Below are 16,894 nucleotides of genomic sequence, written 5' to 3' on the forward strand. Positions count from 1 at the left end.
TGTTATATTTGAGCTATGAATGAAACAGATGGATAACACGGAACTCCACGAACACCAACATTTAAAAGATGTTCGTAGGTTTCATATTTTTGCATGTGGCCTTCCAATTTTCCCAACACCATTTATTTTAGAGGCTTTCTTTCTACATTGTATGTTTTTGGCTTCTTTGTCAAAAATTATTTGCCCATATACATGTCTGTTTATTTCTGGTCTCTCAATTTTGTTCCATTGGTCTGTGTGTCTGTCTTTCTGCCAATACCATGCTGTTTTGATTATTGCCACTTTGAAGTGTAGTTTGAACTCAGAAAGTATGATACCTCCAGTTTCATTCTTTTTTTCTCTCTCAGAATTTCTTTGGTTATTCAGGGCCCTTTGTGATTCCATACAAATCTGATGATTGGTTTTTATCCTATTTCTTTTAAAATTGCCATTGGTATTGTGATGGGGATTACACTGGTTCTGTATATTGTTTTGGGTAAGATGAAAAGTTTAACTATATTCTTCCAACCCATAAACATGGAATATCTTTCCATTTTTTGTGTGTGTCTTTTTCAATCTCTTTTAATAATGCTTTGTAGTTTTCAGTGTATGGGTCCTTCATATCCTTTGTTAAGTTTATTCCTAGGTATTCTAGTCTTTTTGTTGCAATTGCAAAAGGAATTGTTCTTTTCATATTTTTTTTCTGATATTTCATTGTTAGTATATAGCAATGCAATGGATTTTTGCCCATTGGTTTTGTATCCTGCAACTTTACTGTATTTGTTTATTGTTTCTAAAAGCTTTTTGGTAGGGTCTTTGGGGTTTCCTATATAAAAGATCATGTCATCTGAAAAAAAAAATGTCATGCCATATAGACCCACCACACTCCTCCTCCACTAATTTTTGAACACATTAAAATATCAGTAGTTGCCTTGAGTCTGAAATCTTGTTAAATGACTGTACAGTTATCTATTCACTTAACCATTCATCCAACAAGAATTTTTTTGGAATACCCACTGTGTGCCGTTACCCCATTGACTGTTAGCCAGCTCTTCCAGATTTGAGTCATACATAAATTTAATTTATGTACCTCTGTGTCTTTCCCAAAAATGATATGAAAATATTTACTGTAATCAGTATGCAGATGTAAAACAAGATACCCACGAAATATCCTATTTAGGTTACTTCCTTGATAAGAAATTAATAGAAATAGATATTAATGCTCGGTGTTCCAGTTAGCAACTGATTGCCTCTCAGCTCCAAATTCACACATCACTGACTCTGCTGCAGCCTGTAAATACTTCTCCTTTGCCAGCTGGCACAGTGTTAAGCGTTGCCAGCAGAGCACACTAGGGGAGGAAGGGGTTTCTGTACCTGGTTCCAGTGTGTGCTCCTCCTGGGAGGCTCCTGCAGTGTGAACAGCGACTATAGTACCCAGAGGACAGTAAAGTGTGGCACAGCCCTGTGAATGACCTCCCTCAGCGCCCTGTAAGGCGACTTCTGCAGTGCTCAGCTCCTGACGGTCATGAAGCTCAGCAGTACCTGGAGCCAACAGCATCTGGCACCATCCGTGGATGGCTCCCCCCAGGCACCTCCTCAGAGGACTTTGCACTAATTTCTGAAGTACAGCACCTCCCTTTGGAAGCCTTCCTGTGACGGCCCTTCAGAAGCTTTAAAGTCGGTTCTGAGGTGGACCACCTTCCCATGGATGCCTTTCTCCATACCCAGAAGAGCACCTCACCCTTCCACTGTTCAGTGAACTGCACACCCTCCAACAAAATCTGAATCTCAGCCCAGAGTGGTAGAGGGTCTCTTCCTTGGATGCTCTATCTCAGGTCAAGGGATAGTAACTGCTTCCTATGCCTATTCTAGGATTCTTTTGAATTCTCTTAACCCACTTGCAATCATTACTCCAATTGCCTTGTAGAGTTAAAAATTCCTTATATTAAACTTCTCCAATTCAAATTACCATGTGGTTTTGGTCTCCTGATTGGACACTGCCTGATATGGAGCCAAAATAACAATTGGTCCAGGAGATAAGCCCACAAGGATGGGACAATTTTTTTAAGCTTATCCTGTTCACAGTGAAGAAGAGCCACAACATTTGGTGGGTGTCCTTGGGCTTTGGAGATAGTATTGCCACATGTGGTTGTGATTTTTCTAACCCAGCCACCAAATAATCTATACGGTTGTCAGTTTTGAGTTTGATTTCTTAACAAATCCAAGGTTGGTGCAAGCTTCCCTGTCCCTTGGACTTTGTGACTCAGCAGATCTATTGGTGTTCCAAGTATCAGTGGAAGATAGGTATACATTTACTTTACTATTCCTCAAGAATCTGAGTCAGGAATTTGAATAGGGCAAAACTGGAATTGCTCCTTTCTGCTCTACTTTAAGCCTGCTGGGGTTGGCATATCCAACATTGCTTCTTCATTCATATAACGGGTGCCTCTGCTAGATTGGTTCAAACAGCTGGGGAGTAGGTAGAATGGCTCAAGTGACCTCATTAGTCGGGGGCCATGTTCTCACAATCATCTAAGTTCCTCAGTTTTTCTCCATATAGATTCAGGGCCTCTTCCTCTCCATGTGACCTCTCCAGCGGGGTAGCAGGTGTTCTTATGTAGCAGCCCAGGGTTCCCAAAAGGTCAAAAATGGGAGTTACCAAATCTTTTTATTGCCTGACTTCATACAATGGAATACTATTGTTAAGTTAATTAAGCAAGGAGGCCATTAGACTGACATGGCTTTAATACCTTACCATCAGAAGCAGTCCAAAATCTAAGCCTGAAAAGCCTCAAGATTAAGAAATAAAAATCTAAAAACAATCACAAACAACCAACTAGGCTTTCCCAAATAAGGCAACCACTTAAGCTGTAACCAATCAAATTATTTCCTTGCTTTGATTCTGTCTGTTCTCTATAAAAGTCTGGCCCCTAGCTACTGTTGTTGGATTGCTCCTAAACCACTCTGGTTTACCACTGATGGATTCAAATCAGTTTTGACTCAAATAAACTCTTAAAATTTTTAATAGTCATCAAGTTAACTTTTCACACTATATAGCAATTAAAATAAATTTAGTGTTTCTAGTGTACCACTATGGATAAGTTTCAAAAATTAATATTAATAAAGTTTCAAAAGGATACATAGAGCAGGATAATGTAAAATACTGAACACATATCAATATTCTGGATATGTACACATGTAGCAAAAAATATACAAAGAGACGATGAATCCCAATCTCAGAACACTAATGTAAATTTCATTGATGCAAGAGAGAAAAGAAAGTGCTAGGAGAGTGGAACTTCAAGTATTTCAATTATATTTATTTACTGTTAAGTGGGATCTGCTAAAATTTCACAATCTATAATCTGTGGGGAGTACATGGATGTCTATTATGTTATTTTCCTGGACCTCTATATGCTTACAATATTTTATAATTCAAAACAATACATTTAAAAAAAAATAAAGGCACACAAGAAATATCTCTTTCACAGTCTCATACATAAGGACTCCACTGAATAGTTGAAGACTTTAAAAACAGTGATGGGATCATTTTTATTACTTACAGTTAAATCAGCATGGAAACATTAGTTAAGCAGACAAAGAGAAAAATTAAAATCTATACCAAGACTGGAAATAATAAAGCAAATAATTTCTACTAACACACAATGAGCTTTGTGTTCAAGCTTTATATGTAATATCTCTTGAAGGATACACCAAAAAGTGCTCACTAGCAGTTGCTTTTTTAGAGAAACAGAGGCACCAGTAAGTAGGAGTGGGATACTTAACTTTTTACTGTTTAATCGTGTCATGCTTGAATCTTTTACCACTTGAACCTTTCCAAAGTATGCAATTTCATATATGTAAAGGAAAAGGGGAATTAAATCTTTTCTTCCATAGTGTCTTGCTTCCTTTTAAATGTAAATGCTCTGGGAGAAGTAACACAATGAGTGTATAATATTCTGGGGTAAATTAGTTTACAGATGACATTCTTCAATAGCAGAGTGGCAAATACATGCCACAGGTGCCACTCCATTGCCCCTGGCAGACATTGCTCATCTATGGGGCACTCTTTCCCGCTGAACCTAAAAACTCAACAGAATGCTCCAGGCAGCCATCGTCAATGGATCAAAGATAGCACTCAAGATGATACTTGGATACCTACTTGATACTTACTCTGCTCTATACTATTTAAAAAGTTGTAGCCCTGGCCCCCGTGCTCAGTGGTTAGAGCATTGACCAGCACACTGAAGGGTCAATGGTTCTATTTCCGGTCAAGGGCACGTACCTGGGTTGCAGGTTTGATCCCTTGATATCTCTCTCTCTCTCTCTCTCTCTCTCTCTCTCTCTCTCTCTCTCTCTCCTTTCCTCCCTCCCTTCCACTCTCTCTAAAACTCAATGGAAAAAAATACCTTCTGGTGAGGATTAACAACAACAACAAATGTTTGTAGACAAAATGAAAGAAAAAATGTAAAAGAAATTTTGATCTTCAACAGAAAACTATGCAGAAATTTTGATTTTCAACAGAAAACTATGCAAAACACCACTTTGAGTTATCTAATTTTAGTCTTTCATTGTCTTTGAACAATTTTATTACTCTATAAAATGTAAGTAATTAATAAAGGTGCAAATACGGCTTGTAAGATAGAGATTTAATAGACTTTTCAACTCTGGAAAAATCAGTTTGGCCTTCATTTGCATGTTTGTTTCAATACTCCTGATCTATAAATCCAGCTGTTTTACAGATTCTCTTTTTTACCAGTTATAACATGTGCCTGGTTGCCTCACTGAATGACTTAAATAAAATCTTTACCACATGTTCATTTTTATATCTGAATAAGAGTCATAAATTTACTTTTTTAAAAATGCTTTTAAAATGTTTTATTTTATTTTATTTTGAGAGAGAGTAAGGAAGAGGGGTAGATAGAAGCATTGATGAGAGAAACATCAATTGGCTGCCTCCTTCATGCCCTCCACTGGGGACCAAACCCATAACCCGGGCATGTGCCCGACGGGGAGTGAAACCAGAAACCTCTTGGTTCCTGGGTCAGCACTCATCCACTGAGCCACACTGGCCGGACATAATTTTACTATTTTTATGTTATCTTTTATCACACTATGGGGTAAAAGAATGAAAGGGGATGTGTAAAAAGAGCAGGAAAGACCTCTCCTTTAGGACAAACTTCATTTACTGCAATATTTTCCTTTACACAAAGATTTTCTGCACTGCTATTCAAAGAAATATTCCAGCAGTGCAGAAAGTTCAGGTATCTTTAAAAAAAAAAAAAATATATATATATATATATATATATATATACACACACACACACAAACACACACACACACACGGATGAAGGAGAGATATTTGAGCATCAGTCTGGAGAATAATCAAAATTCAAATTCAAAATACTTTATCCACAAGGGCACTGCCCAGTTAATCCAAATACCAGTTATATAATATTCACAGGCACAACCTAAAAGCATTTGTTTTCTTTTAAGATTTTTGAAATGTTGGCTTATTTCTAGCAGGTTCCTTCCATATCAGCTTTGGCCATATAGCTTTAAGACCATTCACAGGATTCTGGGGTCCGGCTGAGCATACCAGACTCTCCAAGTGGGAAAGTTAATGTAGGCCAACAAGGTCCTTCTCCCCACACTACCCACTCAAGCCATCCCCCACCCAATTCAAAAGCCATGTTTCTATACCAAGGGGATAGCAAAGCCATGTGGTGTTTCCTTGGTTTTATACCAGTATGGCATAGGACAAAGAACCCCCGTTTCCATAAACGACATGAACTAAGCCATGACTTTACTTAATACTTAACTATTTGAGCTAAAGATACTTCAAATGATGTTTTCAGGAAATACATACACAGTGCTAGTCCTTAGTTTTCACAAAGTAGGTCTCTCATTAAAGCTTTTTGAAACTGTTCTACACTTCCACCCTGAGCCTGCTCCCTAGAATTGCTTTTAACTGCAGAGCTTTCACTGCAAATGGAAAAGAGAGAAAAAAAGAGAGGATTTGTAAATACAGAACTACAATGTCCGTGCTCATCCTCCAGGACTCCTGGGCACACTCTTGGAGAGGGGCTGGGCCAATGAAGGTGACTGAAGAGGTCATAATCCACATGAGCTTGCTAGGACGGTCATGGAAATATGTGAATATCAATGCATGTAATATATGCAGAATGAATTTTCAAAAGCCAGACTACATTGTTTCCATAGCACTGGAAATCTCCTCACCACCCAGCTTGCCTGTGTGCAGTTTTGTATCCAGAAACAAAAGCAACAGTTAAAACCCTGCTTAATGGAGGTCCTAAAAACAAACTTTTCAAGATGGAGCAGCCATGATATGAAAGTAGCAGTTTAGCTTTTGGTAAAAATATTTTTTCCTCTAGATTCTCTTATTTTCCCATTCAACTACCTATTCTCAAAAATCATTCGGTTATTGCTGATGTTAATCATTGTTCTTTTTAAAAGTGAACAAATTTACTTGGTACCAGGAGTGCTGGGAGCTTTCACATTTTATTCATTTCATGTGTTAGATATGAAAACTCACCCAGAGAAGGGAAAATGCGGGTTGGCCCAAGGTCACAAAGGACAGGGTTAAGCATATCCTGACTTGGTTTTGTGTGTCAGACAGATCCCCAAATAAATTTTCTTACTTCAATATCTTTAATGTTTTCCCTTTAGCGGTATTTGTATTTAGGGAATCTTATCCAGAGCAGTTAGCATTTTTCCATGCCTACCACATAGGCAGTTGAGTATTACCCCAATATACATCACAAATTTATATACTAATCTCCATTTCCATGGTTATCACTCCAGTTCAAGACAAAATCGTCTCTTACCTGAACTACTATAATAGATTTCTAACCAGTCTCCCAATTTCTAATCTTCCCTTCCCTGCCATATATTTTTCTTACCATAAATCCGATCATGTAATGCTGCTGCTAAATTCTTTCAATGATTTCCCGTGGCACTGAGAATAAAACTCAGATTCCTGGCCATGACCTACATGACCCAGTTCCTGGCCCAGTTCTCCACTGTCACATCCTACTTTGTATGATTCTCCCACCAACTACATATACTGCGGCCGCACTGGCCTTCTTTCTAGCCAGCAACATCAAATCAATTCCGGCTCAGGGCGTAGCACTAGCTGCTTCAGTTTCTTGCCAACTTAAATTTTAGCTCATGTCACCTTCTCAGTAGACCTTCCTCTCTAACAGAGTCCTTTATTTTGGTTTCTTTATAGTGTTGTTTATTATGAATCTCATTTATATATGTTTTGCTCATTTATTTTCTGTCCTTCCCCTTTAGAAGTCTGTCTTCTCTTATTCACCACTGTACTTCTTAGTTATTAAAAAAAAAAAATTAGTTAATATTTGCTGAGCGTATGAATGGGTGAATGAATGAATAAAGTTACCAAGGCTTAATTGGTAACATTTCGCAAATAGTTATTGTATGTTGTGGGGAGATAGACATCAAGAAAGAGATTTGTTCTTCAAAGGGAGAATGGCTTGTTGGAACCCTTTGAGAATCTGGTCATGCACAAATTTTCACAAGCCCCAGAAGCTCATCTATGATGCCCTACAAGGCATGAAACCCAAGTTTAGAGCCCCTGTTTTAGCACACGGTCCCAATATGTTATCTGGGCTTACATGATGTTGAATAATTTGGCTATTGTTTAGTTCTCCCTCCCCCTCATCCATATCTTTGCAATCTAAATTCAAGCCACTCTAGGTTACCTACCAGGATTTCACTTGTCTCTAAACGTTTCTCTTCCCTGTACCTGGAATCCTCTCCAAACTCCCAACACTCCCTTTTATCTAACTCCCACTCATTTTTTTAGATCACATCATTTCCTCTGGGAAGTCCTTCCTGATCATCAAGTATGAGTTCAGAACCTTAAAATAACTTTCATGGTTTATTCTGTATTTCTATCAAAACACTTCTATAAATTACTGTGATTGTCAGTTCATATTATGCACACCCACAGGGTTAGGGAATATATTTGTTTTATTCGTCATGCTATCAATAGTGCCTAGTAAGTATAATGCCTCACAATTAAGGGCCCAATTAATATTAAGGGAATTAAAATAAACTCCTTTTCTGAGTTTCATATTTCATTTCAGAAAATAGATATGATTATTGATGCTATTTTGCAGGACCTTCAAATTAGAGGTTCTAATTTTGGTCACACATTTTGTTCCTGACTTTAAGAAAAAGCTTTTCAGAGACTAATACAGGTTGTGTCAAAGTCTAAACTGTGTCTTCCAAATGCTTTGAAATAATAAAATAAAAGATAGTGAAACAATATGTGTAGTTGTAATAAAAACAGAAGTTTCTGTTCTACCAGATTAATGTTGAATTTGCCAGTCTGTGGGATGTTTTTTGCTATTTCACAAAAACCTGTGAGGCGATATAAGTCAATCAGTCTGCTTCTAAACTAAGCCAGCTTAAAGATTTTTGTGGGCAAGGTGAAATACAGCAGTAATATAGCATGAATGCATACTGGTGGAGACCATTGAACCTGCTGAACTACAATACGATCAGGAGCCAGAACTTGGAAGGAATTTAGGGTAGTAATAAATGTTGCTATGAACCTTCTCTACATGGCTTCCTCTGTTCTTAGCAGCAAACACACTTTTAGAGACGAAGAATCTTTTTCAGTTTATTTTTATTGTTGAGAGTATTACAAATGTCCCCATCCACCGACTCCTGCTTGTCCCAGGCCTTCACTGTATTAGTGTCTGTGTCCATGGGCTATGCATATATGCATATCTTTGGTTCACTAGAGGCAAAGAAGTTTAATATTCTACTAAGAAAAGCTCCTAATAATACTATACTCTTCTAGCCCCATTCATCTCCAGAGGGCCTTAAATATACGTACTCCCTTTTTCTCATTTCACATACACATGAGGACCCCAACCAGGGAGTGGCTCTGAACTCAGAATTCCCATTGTGACGATTCTAGTATTATGGAGGAGAACTGTTATTTTGAAATAACATGTGCTATTCCTAAAACAACTCATTTTTTGTAGTTTATACGAGAACCAGAGATGAAATATGACTATGAGCAAAATAAGCAGAATCACAATTCAGAGATATGGCTTAGAAAAACAAAATAAAAGAGTATGTTTACATAAATTATAAGCACTCCAGGGCTGGGATATTATTCTCTCGCCAACACTGTCAACCATTTATATAACATTGTGTACACTTGCAGCAATATAAGATGAATAATAATAATTAATACAGTATGATTGTTCTGAATTCCACAGACTTCTCCTTACCGGATTCCTGCAGCCTCGTTTTTTAAACGGTAGAATCCTAACTGACCATATGTATTTCCCAACCTTTGCTTGTTAGGCTTCTTTTTGTCTTATAAACCCACTAGTGATTATTTCGAACAAATTTCCGCTATATCACTACTAACAAGCCATGAACTTCAAATAGTGAACTTGGATAGCATTGAAATCATTGGAATGTTGGCCAAGAGCTTTAACCTCAAAGGAGTGTGTGATTTCAGTGACTTCTGGTGTCAGATGGCTCAGAAATGGAGAAAAGAGAATGGGGTAGAGGAGTAGAAGAGGGGATAAAGAAATTAACCCTGAAGCCATCCCAGTATCATTTAAAATACCAAGACATCAAATTCAAAGGTATCTTTTTTAACCTTTTTAGGCATTTATTTGTTGAAGAAATCAACAAATGAACATGGGGAATCCCTACTGAAACAACTTTCTCATTGGCTTCCTGCCTCAAATCTTTTCTTCCTCTCCAAACTATCCCACATGCTTCTCACAGCACAATCTTCCAAAAGTATCATTCCAGCAATGATTTTCCATTAACTTTCCAAGAGAATCAAGCTAATCACTGCCTGTACAATAATTCCTTAGCATGGCCCCCAAAATCCAGGGACTACATTTCTAGTCCCATCTCCTTCCATCCCTTCCACACAGTCTATGAGCCCACAGTAGTAATCCTCCCTGCGCCGCGCCCTCAAACATCCCTGGTTCTTCAATATCTCAGTGCCTTTATTCTTTTACTCTAACACACTTTTCACTTTGTGAACCTGAAAAACCTACTCAGCATTCAGGATGCTATCATGCCTGACTCTCCTCTTAGGTTAGTTGCTTCCTCCTTATCAATTCTTAGTCCGTTTATAAGACACCACAATTGCATGTTATTTACTTCAAGTGGTCGTCTCCTTCAAGAGACCAAGTTCATGGGCAGAGATGGTCTTCTTCAGTCCTGAGTACGGATGACCGTATTCAGCCCTGGGTCAAGCACAGTGTCTAACACATAGTAAGTACTCGGTTAGTATTGTTTAAGAAAAACACTAAAATTAAATACAAAAATTATATATTCTTATCAGAAAACACAGTGACATTCTTGACAATGCAAATCTCCCACTGCCCTTAGCATTTGCCTCCAAGCAGAATAATAAGCAATAAATGCCTGGTACAAACAATTAGCCTATCAAGCAGGTGCTGGCTGGATCCCTGAACATGTTCTGTAGTGCCATGCTAGACCTCATTTACTTTGTGAAGCCCAGAAACGGACTCCCACCCCCACTCAAGCAGTAAGCATAAACAATACCAAGAGCTAAATCCAGCAGCCTCTAAGTGCACTTAAGTCCCATTCAAAGTCAAGGGAAATTATGCATGCATGAGAAGTAGAAAGGGAGGGGAGATAAGAAAGATGGCTTGCTGCTTCTTGGAAAACAGGAAAAAAGACCACAAAGGTTCAATTCCTCAGAAAATTGTCACCTATTTGCTGTCTTGTTTTTATCTTTTTAGGAATTTATTGGATTAGGAAAGACCTTTGCTACCTGACTGTATCCTAAACTTCCAGTTGCCTTTGCATTAGTTAATGTCTGAGCTTCCTGGTTAATTGTGGCGGGCGAGCAGCGGGCTGCACAGATGTCAGATGTCCTACTCTATCAGATGAAGAGGTTCCTGCCTCAGGCTGTTTATATATGACCTACCAGGATTTCCTGCTGCATGATGAAATAATTAGGGGGCCCTCCGTGAGTAGAATAATGTTGCAAGTAAGTTGTAACAGCATTACATTAAATAACAAAAACGAAACATTTGGCCTTATCTCCATCAGAATCTTCCTAAGGTTTATTGTGAACATTCTTCTGTTTCTCATTTTTATAATGGTCACATGGGTGCTAATTTTAATGTTCACTAGAGAACGCAGTAAGTTTAGCAAGGCTTTCTTTAATGCTTGTGCTACAATTTGAGTCAAGAGTAAACAGGGTGGGGAGATATCTTTTTTGTGTGTTTAATTTTCTAAATAAAGTTTGTCTTTTGCCTCTTATAACAAAGCAATTCTATAGACTCAACAAAACCTGATGGTCTTTTAAAAGAATTAGTAATATTTTCTAAATTGATAGAGTCTTAAGTCTTACTGAATTCTAACTTCTGACTTTGACCCAGAAAATAAGTATACATCCTCTTTATAATATTTTTTTTAATTTAGTCCATAACGAGTATTACCCACATACAATTTCCATGATTTAAGGGCATTGTCCCATATACAAACGCGAATCAAGATTAAGAACAAAAATTCTAAGCAACTTTGATCATTAAAATGAAATGTCATGAATTCTAGAAACACATCTGGGCATATGGGGCAAATCAGGCTAAGTTATATTAGCGTGTTTTCCACTATCATCCTGTGCATCCCTCTGCATTAGTGCTTAACACCTTCTCTGATAAGGCTGCAAACTCCTTGAGGGCTGTTTGTCTCGTGCATTTTTGTATCTCCTGCTCCTAGTGCAGTAAGTCCTTGGCACAAGTACTCAATACATTTTCATTAAACTGAATTATAAGTGTGGAGTGAGGAATGGAGAACAAGAGATCAAGAAAAAGGTACTGGTCATTAATGAATTCCTCACTCCTTTACATTTTTTCCAATGTAAGTACAATGTAATCTTTCTATGGAGGTACAATATCACCTTCATCCCCTTTAACATCTCCCCTGCTATAATTGTTCTAAAAAGGGTAAGGATTCCCAGCCCTCTCCTCTGAATAGTGGGCCTAATACTATCCCTTTACATATAAGGAGTAAAAGAATTATACTAAATTACTAAATAAATAGAATCATAAATTGCTAAATAAAATGAAAATCCATCTGAGTTTCATTGCTTGAAGATCATACACCCATGAAGATGGCCAGGTGAATTCCTAAAAAACCCAGAGAACACAGTTTTAGAGAAGAAGGGAGGTTTCCTGTTGCATGCAGGAAAGATTTAAGAAAAATAAGACCCTGTGAGAAGTAAAAGAAGAGCAAGTAGCTTTTGCCACAAGTGCCATTCTGATCCGTTAACAGCAGCTACCACGTAGAGGTAGTGTCCAGGTTTTGTGACAAAGCGCAGCAATTAATTGATGGTGCCTGCCTTAGCCTTAGAACAAGTGGCAATATGAGTACTCACTCTCTGTACCCCAGCAGCTCTCCCCAGTAACCAAGAAGGCTGCAGTTATTTTAGGGGAGAACTGGAGAACAAAGAGATGTTCAAACAACAGCCTTGAAAGGAAAGCAAAAATTCATTTAAGTACAATAATACCCAGGTGTGGCACTCTTTGCCTTGTTTCATAAACACTTAATGAGCACTTACCTATCAAATAATACTCACTGGCCTCAAGGAATTAATGGCCACCTATAGGGGGAAAGACAAATAAATAGGAAATTTTAATATAAGGTGATTAATAATATAAAAGTCTACAAATAATGTTAAAGGAGTTCAAGTTGAAGTGACTAATTTCGGCTAAGACGAGGGATGTCAGAAAATATTTCTGAGAGAAAGACATCATCCAAACAAGGCTTTCAGGATGAGTTAAATGTGGCCTTGCAAAAAAAAAAAGAAAGAAAGAAGACAAAAGACAAGAGGAGAGAAGGAAGAGGAGGAGGAGGAAATGCATTTGGGCAGTATATACAATGATGCTCAATGAAATGTCCTTAGTTCAGTTGCACTGCTGAGTTCAAGTGATGTGGAGGATGTTAAAGATAAGGCTAGAGAGGTGAAGAACAGTCAGAACTCAAAGGACTTTGTCAGTCCCAAGAGACTGGAGAACTGTAAGCAGGACAGTAACTTGCATCTCTTCCTTGACCTGCATCTCCTATTCCTTCTCTACTGTCTCTGTTCCCTCACTATATAAGCGTATTAATGTCTCCCCTCCTTGAAAAAGAAAATATATTTTGATCCTTCATTCCTGCATCTTTTCCAGTTTCTTTCCTTCTCTTCCCAACCAAGCAGACAAGCTGAAAACATCTATACTCTCAGTCTCCACAGTTCTTAATTTATGAATAGCCGCATCTAAGAGGAAATAAAAACAATGACTTTGTGCAAATGCAGGTGCCTTATGTTTCTCAGGAGTGTGAATGCTGAGCAACACCCTGCTAAAGATGAGGCAAATGTCTAGAAAGAACAGTCCCCCTGAGCTGCAGAAGTGGAGGCGAAATGTGTTCAATCCAGTCAGGAGCTCCTCAGAAATGCAAATTGCCCACTTGAAATAAGAAGGCACCTATTGTTCAGCCTTGATTGCCTCTGCAGGCCGACAGGCAAGGGGGGAAAACCCTTGAAGGAGAAGGGAGTCTAAGTAAACTGCACACGTAGAGGAACAAATAAAAATGAAGCCAAACTCCAACAGGGCTTCCATTTTTCATCTGCGAAGCGAGCAGGGATTATAGAGTAAAAACCATTTATGATTCTGCATTCTTTATAACGTAATTCTCCGTGCTCCTTTTTGTTGTCCCTATTATCTCATAGATATTGATAAAGCTGAAAATTTTAATGTGTCCTGTGCAGCCTGACCTCACCGTCAATAAATGCACAGGGTGATTACAATTAAATGTGCCTCTAGTCATATAAATACTTTATGCCAAGAGCATATATTTACAATAGGAAAAATAATAGCTTTCACTTTTTCCCCATCATTTAGACATATCCTGCATATAGATGTTCTGTTCCTATCTTGCTTCTGCAAGTTCTGTTCTTTGGCCCTGGAGGAAAATATGGTGATTTTTTTTTTTATTTCTAACTCAGTTTTATTCCGAACTCAATTTCTTTTCTCAAGAAAAAGAGTTAGTTACAAACAAGTATTAAAACTCTCAAAGTCTGAATTTAGAACAGAATGAATCCTTCACGAGAAAATAAACAAGGTGCCGCTTTTTCTAAAATAATTCTCATCTAACCTGTTTACCAGCTGAGAAATAAAAGATCTTGGTATTTAAACTTGAAACTCTTTTTCATTTCTTTATCCCCATCTCTTTTTCATCTTTATAAACAGAAGTCTATAATTACTATACTAACAAAGAATACAGCTGAACTATACACAGGTTAAACCATTCTAAATAAAGTACAGAATAATAAATAATAGAATAGTCAAAGGAGCTAGCATAATAAACACATGAAGAGCTACACCACATCCTACAATGTAAGATGTCTCCCATTTCTAAGTCTTTTCAACTTCCTGAGTGAAAGAGACCAAAAGAGGCATAAGCTAACAATCATAGAAACGGGAGCGATCACACAGTCCAGCCTCTTAACTACATTTAAAGCCCCCATTAATCATAGTAACAATAGCAACAATAGTGGTGGAGACAGTAGTGGTTGTAGTGGCATCAACAATTACCACTCCACGAATATTTACAATGTGCCAGGCACTATGCTAACTGCCATAAGCACACTATCTCATTTAATTCACATAACAATATGGTTGGATGATTATTATTCCCACTACAATGAACGTACAGGTACAGTTCTGATTGGTGAAGGGCTAGCTTCTGCCCTGACCATTTTTCATATGGGAACCTGATAGGACAGCCCTTTCTATTTGAAAACAGTTGTGATTGAGAACTTTTTCCTCATATGGAGCCCAAACTGGTTTCATGAAACTTCCAGTCATTCATCTTGGCACTTTCCTACAAAAGTAAACAAAGTCCAATCTTTCTTCCAAGCAACAGCTGTTTAATACTGCCACCACGATGTCATTTGGGCTGGCAAATGATCTGGTTTGGTGTCCCTGCAGCCAGATCTAGCACCACAGGTAGGCTAACCCATTGAGTCTGCTCCTGAAAACTCAGTTTTGAGACAAATTCTGAGACAAAACTAGCTCCTAACCAGGAGAACTATAGAAAATGCCGCAGCCTTTATCCTTTATTACAGCCAATTATCTCTAAGAGGGGCCTTTCTCCGGTTCATGGTTCTGGTCCCTATGACAAACCCCATCGTAATTTTATTTCACTCTGAATTCTTGAATGATCTCTAATAAGAAATGTAAGGCATTAGCGAACTCTCCAGAGCAAATAATTCCAGGTGTCACTCTTGTACCCTTTAAATAGTATCTTGCTGACTGACAATGCTCCCAGTATTTTAAAAGAATTAGAACTGAAATTACAAATAACTAACATTTATTAGTGACTACTGTAAGCCAGACACTATTCTAAGTACTTTACTTACAATAACTCACTTAATCCTGGCAACAATCCTATGATATGGGTATGGTTATTATCACCATTTTAATAATGAGAAAACTGAGGCACAGAAGGAAGTTGGCTAACTTACCCCAAATCCTATGTAGTTCTGTAGGAGCTGGAAAACAAATCCTGGACATATGACTGTAGGACTTTTAATCACTACAGTATTCTGCCTCTCAGTAGTTGCTAACCTCTCCCCATGCTAGCGTCTGGGCACTGCTTCTTATAGTTTGGCATGTTTCAGCAATTTGCCACAGAAAAGAGCTATCTGGTGCAGCAAAGTGCTTTTCCTGCTCCATACCACTTCCTCTTTTGTAAATTACCACATCTTTCTACTTATATGGGTGGCCCTGAGGGGAGCTGGGAGCAAGGAGACTTTGACTCAGCATTCAGAAATCAGGAATGCTGGCTGACCAACAAAAACTCAGTGTGAACCAGGCCTTCATGAGAAGTGAACAAAGAGACAGGCCACTGCTTCTAGTGGTATTGACCGTACAGTTCATCAGATATGCTGCTGTGGCCACCTCTGCCCCATGCAGCGACGCTCTGCAATGAAGACCCATTGGTCAACTACATCCGCCTTTGGTTCCATCTGTATCTTTTCAGATCTATTTGCTGTCCGTCACAGTCAGGAAATTGGGTCTGCTTTGCAAACTCATTGTCCTGGATCTGAAAATACAAAAAAAGCCAGTTTTGCTTGGAGTGGAGCCCACTCGAGTTTCTGCAGCCAAGTTCCAAGCCCACAACTGGAGCTAGTATAGTTGTATAAACTAGAGACATTTAGCCTTGTGGCCTTTCTTATCTAAACTGTGAGGACAGAATATAAGAAGATAAACTCTGCCTTTCATATTCAGCACAGCTATGGAACTTGAAAAGAAAAATGACTCTTTATGGAGATTTTTCTATTCACCATAGACTTTTTTTTAAAGTGAAAAATAAGGCTCCTTTTAAGATATCTCACCTTCTGTTCAAGTGCAATTTTATATCATAGTCATTTCTCACAAATTGTAATAACAATCTATCTGAATAGTCATAACTCAAAGAAAGAACTGTGTCTATTTTGACCAATATGATTATAACTGAATGAGTTGGTCAGTCATCTCAACAGAAAGTTTATAGTGAGCTATCCCACATACAGGCGATTTTAACATAAACCATTTTCTCAGCTTAACTAAGCAGTGGAGATCCTTATTTTAGAATGGAATAAATCTTCCCGAACTTGGCTCTGCCTCTCGTTTTTGGCTCCCTCATAACTATTTGCAGCTTTTCCTTGGTTGCTTTTTCCCCCTTCACATCCTTTCCTCCACTCCCACTCAACCCCAACCCCGAAAATACAAATCTTTCTTATACATCAGAATCCACTTGGCAAGCTAGACTACTGATTCAGGCTTCTTTTCCTGACTTAAAAACAAAACAAAACAAAACAAAA

General features: G+C 38.2%; 1 long non-coding RNA gene across 2 annotated transcripts in view; it reads right to left on the minus strand.

The window, feature by feature from the left end:
• Positions 1-15,708, minus strand: part of LOC118676844 — a 62,687-nt gene extending 46,979 nt beyond the window's left edge. For both annotated transcript variants that reach the window (XR_004974230.1, XR_004974229.1), the window contains exons 1-2: positions 15,554-15,708; positions 12,605-12,646 (exon numbers count right to left, since the gene is read on the minus strand). This is a non-coding gene — a long non-coding RNA (uncharacterized LOC118676844). The remainder of the gene's footprint in view (positions 1-12,604; positions 12,647-15,553) is intronic.
• Positions 15,709-16,894: the final 1,186 nt, after the last annotated feature.

Source organism: Myotis myotis, unplaced genomic scaffold, assembly GCF_014108235.1.
Source record: "Myotis myotis isolate mMyoMyo1 unplaced genomic scaffold, mMyoMyo1.p scaffold_m19_p_2, whole genome shotgun sequence".
Taxonomy (NCBI): domain Eukaryota; kingdom Metazoa; phylum Chordata; class Mammalia; order Chiroptera; family Vespertilionidae; genus Myotis; species Myotis myotis.